The following is a 14117-nucleotide window of genomic DNA, read 5'->3' as shown; positions in this document are numbered from 1 at the left end:
GCAGCTTTTGGAGGAATAAATTAAAGCTACCTATAGTCATTTGCAAAAATGCTCTAAATCACTATTGATTAGAGAAACGCAAAACAAATCTGAAGTACCACATCACACCTATCAGATTGGCTAACCTGACGAAACAGGAAGATGTTAAATACTGGAAAAGATGAGGCAGAGTTGGAACACAAATTCATAGCTGATGGAGCTGTGAGCTGCTCCAACTATTTCTGAGAGCAATTTGGAATTATGCCCAAAGGGCTACAAAAATATACATACCCTTTTACCTAGCAATATCAGTTCGAGAACTGTATCCCAAAGAGATCATAAATATGGGGAAAGGGTCCCACATGCACAAACAAAGTTGTAGTAGCTCTCTCTGATGGCTAGAAACTGGAAATTAAAGGGATGCCCATCAATTGCTGAATGGCTGAACAATTGTGGCATATGGATGTAAGTGAATATTATTGGGCTATAAGAAATGATGAACGGGAAGACTTCAGCGAGTCCTGGAAGGACTTATATGAACTGATCATGAAAGGAGTAGAACCAGGAGAACTTTGTACACAACAACAACCACAGTGTGCAAGGAATTTTTATGGTAGACTTAGTCCTTCACAGCAATGCTAGGACCTAAAAAGTTCCCATTGGACTCTTGAGGCAAAAAGCCTTCCACATCCAGAGAAAACCGTATGGAATTGGATCACAGAATGAAGCAGTTCATTTTCTCTTGTGTTATGTTTTGTTTTGTCTTATGGTTTCTCCCATTCATTTAAATTCTTCTGTTCAATATAACTAAGGTGAAAAGATGTTTAATAAGAATGGATGTGCAGGACCTGTATAAGATTGCAAGCCATCTCGGGGAGCGAAGGGTAAAAATCTAAGATATATGGAAGTGATTTTAGAAAACTGAAAGCAATTAAAATAATTATTTTTAAAAATCAAAAAATAAAAATACCTCTATCTAAAATTCCTTTTAAGAAACGTGATGAGGCATTTTTTGAAAGTTAATTTTCTTTAGAAGATTTTCTTGAATTTACCTCCTAAATATTCATCAGCAGAACAATTCATTTAAATTTATTTCAACAATTATTTATTAAATACTTTATTTAAGGTATTGTGTACTCAAAGACACACACAGATACACACAAAGAGTTCATATCCTCAAGGAATTTACATTTTGATTAGGAAATTATATATATATATATATATATATATATATATATATATGTGCATGTTATATACGCTTGTGTGTATATGTATGTATGTGTGTGTGTATGTACATATACATTTATGTGTGTATGTGTGTATGGATATTGATCTGTGTATGTGCTTGTGTATACATATGCACACATATACGTGTGTTTATGCAATGTATATATGTATATATACGTACATATATATACACATATACATACATACATATATATGTGTATGTGTGTGGGTGTATATATATATATGTGTGTGTGTGTATATATATGCATATATATGAACAATAGGTAGCAAAATGAATTCTGTTGCCAATAACTTTTGACCAAGAGCCTGACACAAAAGACTGAATTTTACTATTAATTCATTTGCTCTTTTAAAGAGCTATTTATGTACAATAAGGACACACTATGATTTGAAATAAAACTTAATATAAATAGCTCAGAATTGGAGTTTATTATTAAATTGAATTTCAGTTGTCAGAGGATTTCTCAATAGGAAATTTAAAAAGATGGAAAATTATCTTTGTATTGTTTGACCGTTGTCTTCATCAGGAATTCCTCTTTGCCTAAAGAACTAGTTAAAGTGCCAATTAAAAAGAGCGGGTGTGTACAAATATATGTGTCATCTTTCTCAAATGAACACAGGCAGAACCAAATCCTGCTATCACTAATACTGAAAACATAAAGTCATTTGATATTTTTCAACGCCTTTCTAGCATCTAATTCAAGAGCTACAGCTGGGCCTTTCAGTTTTGTAGACTGAAATATTCAATTAAACTCTTATCTTGTATTGTGTGTTACCCTTTGAAAACAAAAGTGGTCTTTCTGAACATTTGGATCACCTATAAAACTATTTTTCTTCCTTTTTAAGTTACTATATTGCAGTCATTGCCAATCAAGTAGGGAAAGATATCTGTTCTTTGTGTTCTGCTTGAATTTAAGTCAATTCAACAAGCATTTAAGATGCATTACTCTGATAACATGTCATCGTCATCCCATCTAGTATCCCTTAAAACTAAAGGGTACAGTGAAATCATAGTCTGCTCTTTATAAAACAGGCTACTGCAATAAAGGGAATGTCTATGCACCACTCCTTTAAGGAGGACTCTATCCCATGAAAGAACCAATTTGAATGGTGAAGGAATTTTTTTTGTGCTGCCTGGGTCTACTATGTTTCATCTCTGGAACAGCATAAGGTAACCCTCAAAGGTATCCGTCCAGGTTACTTTTTGAAAGTATTATATTTATGTGTTTCTGTGTGTCTCTGTGTGTGTTTTACACTCAGGGAGTATATCATGTTTTTCTCAAAACTTTTGCATTGTCAATTATTTCTACAATAGTTCTTTTGAGTACATATAATTCATATGAGAAAAAGATTTTTTTCTCTAAAAGAAGCCAGTCAGTAACAGTATTTAATTTAGAAAAAAACCTTAAAAATTATCTCTTGGATATCAAAATATCTCATCTCAAATGTGAAGCTGGTTATACAAGACAGTCTATTGTATTTCTGGAGAGAATGACTTGTATCAGGAACAGTGTAGTCTGCAGGTAAGAATTATTATTTACTTGACATTTTGAAAGGTCAATATGTAAGTATTGATTTATAGTTCCCATAGGGGTAAATGATCTGTCTTTTTTCATTGTTATATTCAAATATAACTCAGTTGCATATTGAATTTGTGATTTAGATAAAGAAAAAAAAACATATGAAATGCAAATATAAAGACATTATTTAAAGACATAAAGAAAATGGAGTAGGCATTTTCCACAAAGCTCTGCATATCTCAAACCTGAGGAAATAAAATAATGTCCTTGACAGAAAGTAACTAAAGACAAGAAAGCAGAAACAACACACGAGGTAAACTCCTCATGAAATGACAACAAATGGCTTAAATAATTAGAGTTCTCCCTTCGAACCCATTTGCTTACATCTCCCTTCTCTGCAGCCCAGAATAAAGCACTTTACAGGTTAACGGCACAACAATTAATCTTACACATTTATGCTTACACATCATGCTGACACAGTCCCCTCTCACAGAACTGATTATCTGAATCACCCTTCATAATCTAGAAAGTAACAGAGAAGAAGGGGTGAGTGACTGTCTTGGGACAAAAACGACGCCTATATCACCGTACCTGCAAGTGTAGAAAGAATAACTAAAATGACAATCCTATCCACTAGGAGTTTAGTTTAGGCATGTACTCAAGCCTGAACCAGTATGCCTCCCGGTGTGAGGAAACTACAGGTGACAAACTTACAGGATTTGTGCATCAGGGGAAAGGAGAAATTGCAAACAGAGGGAAAAGATACAAATGTCTTGGAATTGAAGGAAAAAATGTTTTCAGACATGACTAGTGTTTTAATTCGTTTTGTCTGACTTCATATGTGATACAAAATAAAGTTTGTAATTAGACAGGAACAGGCTAGAAAGTAGTGGTAAGCACAATCCAAAAAAAAAATCACATAAACAATTTTTAAAGTGTAGAAAAACTATAGAAAAAATAGAGACATGTGAATAAACACATTCTCTTACCAACTTTTTGAATGATAGCTCTATATGAGTACTATATGTATATATATATGTAACCTATGTCTTCAAAACAGAACTTGAGATTTTATAAGGTTTTCTTCTTGACCTTCTTTGTATATTGAAATGTTTGTTGATGATTATCACAATAAAAAAAAAAGGAAAGAGTAAAGACCACAAGTTTAAGATAGAAAGCCTTGAGTGAGGAGGGAAGGGAGAGGATGTTGCCAACAAGCAAGTAAAACAGCATCGAGATGTAAAGATTGAAAGAAGGAGTGAGTAAAAATTCAAAGAAGAAAGAGCCCAATTACTAAGTATTATTCTGGCAAAGACGAACCCGATTTCCCTATATAGTAATGATTAAAAATGATGATAATAATGATATATACTCAATTAGAAAAATATCAAGATACCAAAATGGCTTAAAATAAAAAAAAAATTTTAGAATACAATAGTAGAAATCACAAAGCATATTTTTTAAAGATCTACATAGTTCAGAAATGAAAATACATGACTCTCACAATAGAAATTCTCAAGAAAAAAATGATAAAATTGAAAGGGAGACAAGTTGGAACTGAAAGTTTTAGGAATGAATGTTGAGAATTGTTTTTGCATACAACTGGAAAATAAGAAATATAGGTAATGGGGTAAAGAAATCTACCTTGCCCTACAAGAAAAGAGAGAAGATAGGAATAAGGGAAGTGTGATAGAAGGGAGGGCAAATTGGGGGAAGTGGTCATCAGAATGTACGGTGTTTGGGGATGGGGGGAGGGGAGATATAGGGAGAAAATTTGGAACTCAAAATTTTGTGGAAATGAATGTCGAAAACTAAAAATAAATTAATAAGCATAAAAAAGGATACATCTCTTCCCATAGATGTGAGAGTTACATAATATGTTTCTTTTCTTGCAGAATGTTGTATGTTGAATTAGGTTAAGCCAAATTCCTGCCAGTTTTTATATACATGTACTTATGGACATATATATATATATATATATATATATATACATACATACACACACATATACATATATATGCGCACGTTTGTGTGTGTGTATGTTCATGTTTATATTTGTATACATAATACAAATATACACACATACATATCTGTGTGTATATTTCGCTGTATCAAGCACTGAATTGCTTGTTTCTATTGTTTCTAAATTTACCTTGTCTTGCCAGTTAGATTAATCTGTCTTTCCACTGTCTAATCAATACTACATGGTTTGAATGACTGCTGCTGTATCATATAATGAGGTCTGAAAGTACTATTCCTCCTTCATATTTACTAATTTTCATGGTTTCACTTAATATTTTAAGTCTTTGTTTTTCCAAATGAATTTTGTTATTATTTTATCAAGCTATGTAGAATATATTCTTGGTAATTTGACTGGTATAAAAACAAAAATATATTTTTTTGTTGGTATGGCAATTTTACTGTATTGGCATGATTTAGCCAAAGAATATTCCTTCAGCTGTTTAGGTTGCTTGTTAATTTCTTAAGGTGTGTTTTATAATTGAATATTTAGAAGTTTTCCCTGTGGTTTTGCAAGTTGATCCTGACACATGTTATGTAATTTTAAAGTTGTTCTGAAAGGAATTTGCCTCTCTATTGTTGCTTCTTGTTTTATGTATTATATAGAAATGCTATTGAGTTTTGAATTTTGTAGCCTGAAACTTTACTGAAGCTATTAACTGGTTCCATTAATATTTTTGTTAACTCCCTTTGGTTTTCCTGATAAACCATTATATCATTAGCAAACAAAAATAGTGTTATCCCTACTTATCTATCTCTTTTTCCTTTATTTCTTTTTTCTCATCTTATTGCTAATGTTACCATTTCTAGAAAAATGCAAAATAAAAAACAGTTGGGGCAGTAAGCATTTTTCGTTATTCCTGTATTTACCGGAAATGATACTGGTATGTCCCCATTACATGTGATGCTTGCGTTTGGTTTCAGATAGGTGCTTTTATGACAGTAAAATCCTATTTTTGCCTTTTCTCTGTAGGGCTTTTAGCATTAAATAATACAGCACTTTATTGAAGTATTTTTCTGTGACTATTGCAGTAATCATCTGATTTTGGGGAGTTTTGATTTTTAATATCTTTGCTTACTTATTTTCCAGATCTTGAACAATCCTCCTATAAATCACATTTGATCAAAATGAAGGAATTCTTGTACAACTTCCTGTAGTTTGTTAATACCATTTTGTTTAAAAATTTTATGTCAGGTGAGATTAATATCATTAAGTGTAAAATCAATTAAATAAACAAAATGGGACTTGGTTTTATTAAAAAATAATAAAGTAGATAAACCATACATTAATTTCTTTTAAGAGAGTGAAAAACCAATTTATAACTTTACAGATGAATGGATTAAACAAGTCAATTACAAAGTAGGAAATTAGACAAAAAAAAATTCCATACAATGTGTTGTTCATAAGAAATACATTTAAAAAACACATACACAAAATGAAAGGAAGGAGATAGAGAAAAATTTACTATGTATCAAGTGAATCCAAAAAAGAGGGGTTGCCATCATACCATGACACAAACAAAAAGAAACATTCAAAACATATAAACAAAATCATCAAAACCACTTGCTACTGGCTAAGAAAGAAAGGGATAGACCAGTGCAATGGGTTAGGTACTCAAGACACAGGAGTTAATGAATAGAGCAAGTTACTGTTTGATAAAGCCAAGGACCCCACCTTCTGTGATAAGAACTTACTGTTCAACAAAAATTGCCGGGAAAACTGGATAACAGTGTGGCAGAAACTAGTCATAGACCAATGTTTGACACTGTGCACAAGAATATATTCCAAAGGGATACACAAACTAGGTATATAAAGATTGATATTGTAAACAAATTAGTGGAGAAAGGAATAGTATATTTGTCAGATATATGAAGTGGAGAAATTTGCAACCAAACAAGAAATAGAGAACACTATGAAGTGCAAAAGGGATACTTTTGATCACATTAAATTGGCAAGATTTTGTGGAAACAAACCCAATGCAACCAAGATTAGGAGGGAAGCAGAAATCTGGGAAAAAATATTTGCAACTGGTGTCTGTGATAAAGGTCTCATTTCTAAAATATATGGAGAACTGATTCAAATATGCAAGAGTGCAAGTCATTCCCCAGTTGATAAATTGTCAAAGGTTAAGAACAGGTAATTTTCAGAAGAAGAAATTAAAACTATTTATGATTGCATGAAGAAAATTCTCTAAATGAGTATTGACTAGAGATGCAAATCTAAAATTTCTGAGGTACCACATCACACCTATCAGATTGGCTAACATGAAAAAACGGAAGGATGATAAATGTTGGAGAAGATATGGGAGAGTTGAATCACGAATTCATTGTTGGTGGAGCTGTGGGCTGATCCAACCATTCTGGAGAGCAATTTGGAACTATGTCCAAAGGGCTACAAAAATGTGCATAGCCTTTGACTCAGCAATATCGATTCTGGGGCTCTATCCCAAAGAGATCACAGAAATGGAAAAGTGTTCCACAGGTACAAAAATATTTATAACTGCTCTTTTTTTGGTGGCCAAAAATCTGAAGTCAAGGGAAGGTCCAGTTGGGGAAGGGTTGAACAATTTGTGGTATATGAATGAAATGGAATACTATTTTGCTATGAAAAAACATGAACAGGAAAACTTCTGAGAAGACTGGAAAGACTTATATGAACTCATGCTAAGTGAGAGGAGCATAATCAGGAGAACTCTGAACACAGCAAGAACCACAGTGTGTGAGGAATTTTTCTGGTTGAACTAGAACTACATTGAAATTCTCGGTCTTAAAGATTTCCAATAGACTGTTGAGGCAAAATGCCTTCCTCATCCAGAGAAAGAAGTATGGAATTGGATCGCAGATGGAAACATACCATTTTCTTTTGTATTTTGTTTTGTTTTTTTATAGTTTCTTCCATTCATTTTGACTCTGCTTTGAAACATATTTAATAGGAAAGTGCGTATAGAACCTATATAAGATTGTGTGTCGTTTCAGGGAGGGAGTGGGGAGAGAAGGGATAAAAAATCTAAGATATATGAAAGTGATTGTCTAACAATGAAAAAGAATAAAATAATTTAATTAGAAAAAGAAATATTTGAGGAAAAAATTAATAAACACAAAAGGAGATTAATCCAAATGGCAAAAGAGGTTCCAAAAGTCAAGGAAGGAAATAACGCTTTAAAAAACAGAATTGGCCAAATGGAAAAGGAAGCTCAAAAGCTCACTGAAGAAAATATTTCTTTAAAAATTAGAATAGAGCAGATGGAAGCTAATGACTTTATGAGAAACCAAGAAATTACAAAATAAAGCCAAAGCAATAAAAAAATAGGAGATAATACTGAATAGTATAGGAGAGAAAAGATAACAGAAGGGACAGCAAATTGGGGAAAGGGATAATCAGAAGCAATCATCATTGTGGGCATACAGGATAAAGGAGAGAATGGAATAAATGGAAGGCAAGATAGGAGAGAGGAAAATGTGGTTAGCCTTTTGCAACATTACTATTATGGAAATGTTTTGCATGGCTACATATATATATGATCTACAGTGAATTGCTTGTTTTCTCAACTAGAGTGTGTAGGGAGGCATGAAGGGAGAGAATAGAGAATTCAGACTTTAAGAATGAATGTTAAAAATTGTTCTACCTTGCAACTGGAAAGTGGGATGTACAGTGAATGGGTTATAGAAATTTATTTTGCCCTTCATGAAAATAAAAGGAAGATGGATGAAAGAAGGGAGTTTATAGAATGGAAGACTGAATGAAGTAAGGGATGCATGGAGTATATGCTGTCCTAAGGTAGGGATGGGGAGAGAGGGGGAGAAAATTTTGAATTCAAATTCTTATAAAAGTGAATGTTGAGAAGTGAAAAATAAATATATTATATATTTAATAAAATAAATATGTGGAGAGAGAAACAGAGAGTGAGAGAGAGAGAGAGACAGACAGACAGACAGACAGAGACAGAGAGAGAGAGACAGAGACAGAGAGCAAGAGAGAGGTACAAGAAAAAAAACTTTGAAGGAAAAGGGGAAACAAAGAAAAAGGGAAAGAAGACAACCAGTAATATTAAGACCACCGTTAAAAAAGATTAAATTTAGAACCCAAAATTTTGTGAAAATGAGTGTTAAAAGTTAAACAAATTATCTAATTAATTAAAAAATAAAATAAAATAAAATTGTACTAATAAAAAAGATAATCATAAGGGAATATATGGAACTGAAAAAATTGCTGGAGAAATTCAGAGATTAAAAAGTTTTGACATCTTCTAAATGGTAATGTAAAAGAATATATACAATCCCTAGTATCACAAGAAGTTTGATCATATACAAGGGCACAGAAGTATTAAAAACCAATACAAAAAGGCAGAAAAAGCTAATCTATCCTTTATAGACTATAATATAATAAAAATAGTTGTTGGTTCAGGAGCCACAAACAAAAAATACAAACCAAAATAAGGACTTGAAAATGAGGTCCTAAATAATTAATGAATCAAAGAGCAAATCCTAAAAACATCATTAGAAACCTAACAAATAAATAAATATAAATAATCACAAAAGAAGAGATACTAAAATTTAGAGGTAAAATAGACAAATTAGAAATAAAAATTCCACAGAAATGATAACTAAATCTAAAAGCTAGGTTTTTGAAAATAATAATTAAATTAATAAAGCCTTACCTAATCTAAATTTTTAAAAAGAGATCAGAAAAATGATTCAATGAAATAGAAAATGAACAAGGAAAAACTACAGCAGTACCGGAAAAATAAAGAATAATAACCAAGACATTATATAGTTATATTCTGAAAAAACTAAAATCTCAAAAAAATGGAGGAATACCTTCAAAAATAAGTAATACCCAAACTATCAGAAGACCAATTGAAGATCTAAAGTAACCCCGTTACAAACTAGGAAATAAACTTTGTTGTGAAGCAACTACCAAAAAAAAAAGAACCACTGGTCTTGCTGGATTCACAGAACAATTCTATGAAACTTAAAAAAAAAAAAAGCAAAACACTGTATGCTCACAAATTATTTTCAAAATTTGAGAAAAGTCCAAAATGAATCCTTTCATGATATATATCCTTAGTCCTTTTCATGTTTCTCTTGATTCTTTTCTTGGAAAGTCAAATTTTCTATACAGATATTGTCTTTTCCTCAATATGAATGATTTAAAATCCTCTATATCATTGAATTACCACTTATTCCCTTGAAGTGTTATACTCAGTTTTGCTGGTAGGTGATTCTTGGTTTCAGTCTCAGTTTCTTTGACCTCTGGAATATCTCCTTCCAGGCCCTTTGATCACTTAAAGTTGAAGCTGCCAGATCCTGTATTGTCCTGATTATATTTACACAATGCTCAAATTGTTTCTTTCTAGCTGCTTGCAATATTTTCTCCTTAATCTAGGAACTGTGGAATTTGGCCACAATATTCCTAGAAGATTCTCTGTTCCGATCTCTTTCAGGAGGTGATCAGTGGATTCTTTCAGTATTTATTTTCCCCTCTGGTTCTAGAATATCAGAGCATCTTCTCTTGATAATTTCACGGAAAATAATGTCTAGGCTCTTTTTATGCTCATGGATTTCAGGTGGTCCCATAATTTTTAAATTGTTTCTCCTGGATCTATTTTCCAGATCAGTTGTCTTTTTTCCAATGAGATGTTTCACATTATCTTATATTTTTTCAAACTTTTGATTTTACTTTTTAACTGCTTGGTTTATCTCATCGTCATTCATTTTCCTGAACTGAATTCTCTCTTTCAATGAATTATTTTGTTATGTGAGCTTTTGAACCTTATCCTCCATTTGCCTAATTTTGCTTTTTAAAGCCTCCTTCTCCTCATTGGTTTTTTGGACCTCTTTTTCCAATTGAGTTAGGCTCTCTTTAAAACTGTTATTTTCCTCAGCATTTTTTTCGTTCCCCTTTAGCAAACTGCTAACTTGTTTTTCAAGTTGTTCTCTTGCCTGAGCTCAGTTTAAGTTCCCTTTGGAGGTCCTGGAGGCAGGGGTCTTGACTTCCCTTGACATTATGCATTGTTCTTCCTCATCTGAAAGGATGGGAGGAGATACCTGTTCATTAAGAGAGTAACCTTCTATGGTCTTATTTTTATCCTTTTTGGGGCATTTTTTGAGCCAGTTACTTGACTTCTGAGTTTCCTCTCCACAACCACCTGGCCTCCAGTTCCTCTAAGCCAACACTGCGTGGTGAGATTTAGATGAGCTGCTCCAAACCCTCAGGTGCTTTAGACAGGGGCAGGGCTGCTATTCAGTGCGAGATTAAGATCAGCTGCTCAGGTGGGGAAAGAGCTGTCACCAGAGCTCAGATCCTTGAAGGGCTTTACCATGAGATCTTCAAGAATGGATGCAGGCTGTTGACTGCCTTGGGAGCCCCCTTCTGCTGTTGCCTCCACTGCTGTCACCTGAGAAGGCCTGAGTTATAGGGACACCCTGCTCCCTTCTTAGCCAGCCGATATAATGTCAGTCTTTATACATAGATATTGTACCCATTTGGATTTTTTTCTTGTGTACAGTGTCAGGCATTGATCTACGCCTAGTTTCCCCTACACTGTTATGCAGGTTTCCCAGCAATTTCTGTCCAAGAATGAGTTCTTATCCCAAAACCTGGAGTGCTTGGGTTTATCAAAGAGTAGATTGCTATATTCATTGACTTTTGTGTCTTGGGTACTTAACCTATTCCACTGGTCTAGCCTTTCTGTTTCTTACTCAGTACCAAGTGGTTTGATAATTGCTGCTGTATAGTACAACTTTAGACGTAGTGGTAGAGCTAGGACACCTTCCCTAGCATTTCTTTCCATTAGTTCCCTTGATATTCTGGATATTTTCTACTTCCAGATGAATTTTGATATTATTTTTTCTAAATCTACAAAATAAATACTTTATATTTTGATTTTTGTGGCACTGAGTAAGTAAATTAATTTAGGTAGAATTACCATTTTTATTATATTGGCTCGGCCCACCCACGAGCAACTGATGTCTTCCATTAACTTAGATATGACTTTATTTGTGCGAAAAGTGTTTTGTAATTGTGTTCATCTACTCCCTGGGTGTGTTTTGGCAGCAAGTCTCATAAATATTTTATAGTGTCAACGATAACATTAAACGGGATTTCTCTTTCTATCTCTTGCTATTAGGCTTTGTTAGAAATATATAGAAATGCAGAATATTTTTGTGAGTTTATTTTGTAACCTGCAAATTTGCCAAAGTTGTTTATTATTTCAAGTAGTTTTTTTTTACTTGATTCTCTAGGATTCTCTAAGTATACCATCATATCTTCTGCAAAGAGTGACAACTTAGCTTATTCTTTGCCTTTTCTAATTCAATTTCATTTTCTTCTCTTACTGCTACAGCTAAAATTTCAAGTACCATATTGAATCATAGTGGTGATAATGGACATCCTTGTTTCACTCCGATCTTATTGGAAAAGTATGTAGCTTATCTCCATTGTACATAATGCTTGGTGAAGGTTTTAGCTACGCACTGCTTATAATTTTATGGAAAGTACCATTTATTCCTATGTTCTCCAGTGTTTCCAATATGAAAGTGTTGTATTTTCTCAAAAACTTTTTCTGCATCTGTTGATATAATCATTTGATGTTTTTACTTTTGTTCTTGATGTGTTCAGTAATGTTAAGGAAATGTTTCCCTGATATTGAAACAGTCCTACATTCTTGGTGTAAATCCTACGTGATGCTAATGTATTATTCTCATGCTAAGTTGCTGTATTCATATATATATATATATATATTTAACTTTTAACATTTATTTTAACAAAATTTTGGGTTACAAATTTTCTCCCCTTTTATTCCCTCCCCCCACCCCAAAACACCAAGCATTCTAACTGCCCCTATGAGCAATCTGCTCTCTCTTCTATCATCCCTCTCTGCCCTTGTCTCCATCTTCTCTTTTGTCCTGTAGGGCCAGATAGATTTCTATACCCCTTTACCTGTATTTCTTATTTCCTAGTGGCAAGAACATTACTCGACAGTTGATCCTAACACTTTGAGTTCCAACTTCTTTACCTCCCTCCCTCTCCACCCCTTCCCTTTGGAAGGCAAGCAATTCAATGTAGGCCAAATCTGTGTAGTTTTGCGAATGACTTCCGTAATAGTTGTGTTGTATAGGACTAACTATATTTCCCTCCATCCTCTCCTGTCCCCCATTACGTCTATTCTCTTTTGATCCTATCCCTGCCCATGAGTGTGGACCTCAAATTGCACTCTCCTCCCCATGCCCTCCCTTCTATCATCCCCCCCACCCTGCTTATCCCCTTATCCCCCACTTTCCTGTATTGTAAGATAGGTTTTCATACCAAAATGAGTGTGCATTTTATTCCTTCCTTTAGTGGAATGTGATGAGAGTAAACTTCATGTTTTTCTCTCACCTCCCCTCTTTTTCCCTCCACTAAAAAGTCTTTTGCTTGCCTCTTTTATGAGAGATAATTTGCCCCATTCCATTTCTCCCTCTCTCCTGCCAATATACCTCTCTCTCACTGCTTGATTTCATTTTTTAAAAGATATGATCTCATCCTCTTCAATTCATTCTGTGCACTCTGTCTCTGTGTATGTGTGCGTGTGTGCATGTGTGTCTGTGTAATCCCACCCACTTCCCAGATACTGAAAAGTTTCAAGAGCTACAAATGCTGTCACTCCATGCAGGAATGTAAACAGTTCAACCCTAGTAAGTCCTCCATGACCTCTCTTTTCTGTTCACATTTTCATGACTCTCCCCACTCCTGTGCTTGAAAGCCAAACCCCCGCCTCAGCTCTGGTCCCCTCATCAAGAATGCTTGAAAGTCCTCTATTTCATTGAAAGACCAATTTTTCCCCCAAAGTACCACCCTCAGCCTTGCTGGGCAGGTGACCCCTGGTTCCAGTCCCAGTTCCCCCCACCTCTGGAATATTCCACTCCATGCCCCTCGATCCCCCAACACAGAAGCTGCCAGATCCCACGCCATCCCGATTGCACCTCCACAACACCTGAACTGTTTCTCTCTAGCCACTTGAAACACTGTCTCCTTGACCTGGGAACTCCTGAATCCAGCCACAATGTTCCCAGGAGCTTCTCCTTCTGAATCTCCCCCAGGCGGTGCTCCCTGAACTCCCTGAATATCCACCTTGCCCTCTGCTTCTAGAATCTCAGGGCAGCTTTCCTTGACAATCCCATGAAAGATGATGTCCAGGCCCTCTTCTTGATCATGGCCCTCAGGCAGTTCCATAATTTTTAAATTTTCTCTCCTGGATCCATTCTCCAGGCCAGTTGCTCTTCCAATGAGATACCTCACATCATCTTCCACCTTTTCATTCTTTTGGTTTTGTTTTGTGATATCTTGATTTCTCATAAAGTCATTAGCCT

The sequence above is a fragment of the Notamacropus eugenii genome, chromosome 3 (assembly GCF_028372415.1).
Source record: "Notamacropus eugenii isolate mMacEug1 chromosome 3, mMacEug1.pri_v2, whole genome shotgun sequence".
Taxonomy (NCBI): domain Eukaryota; kingdom Metazoa; phylum Chordata; class Mammalia; order Diprotodontia; family Macropodidae; genus Notamacropus; species Notamacropus eugenii.
This window is presented reverse-complemented; position numbering follows the sequence as displayed.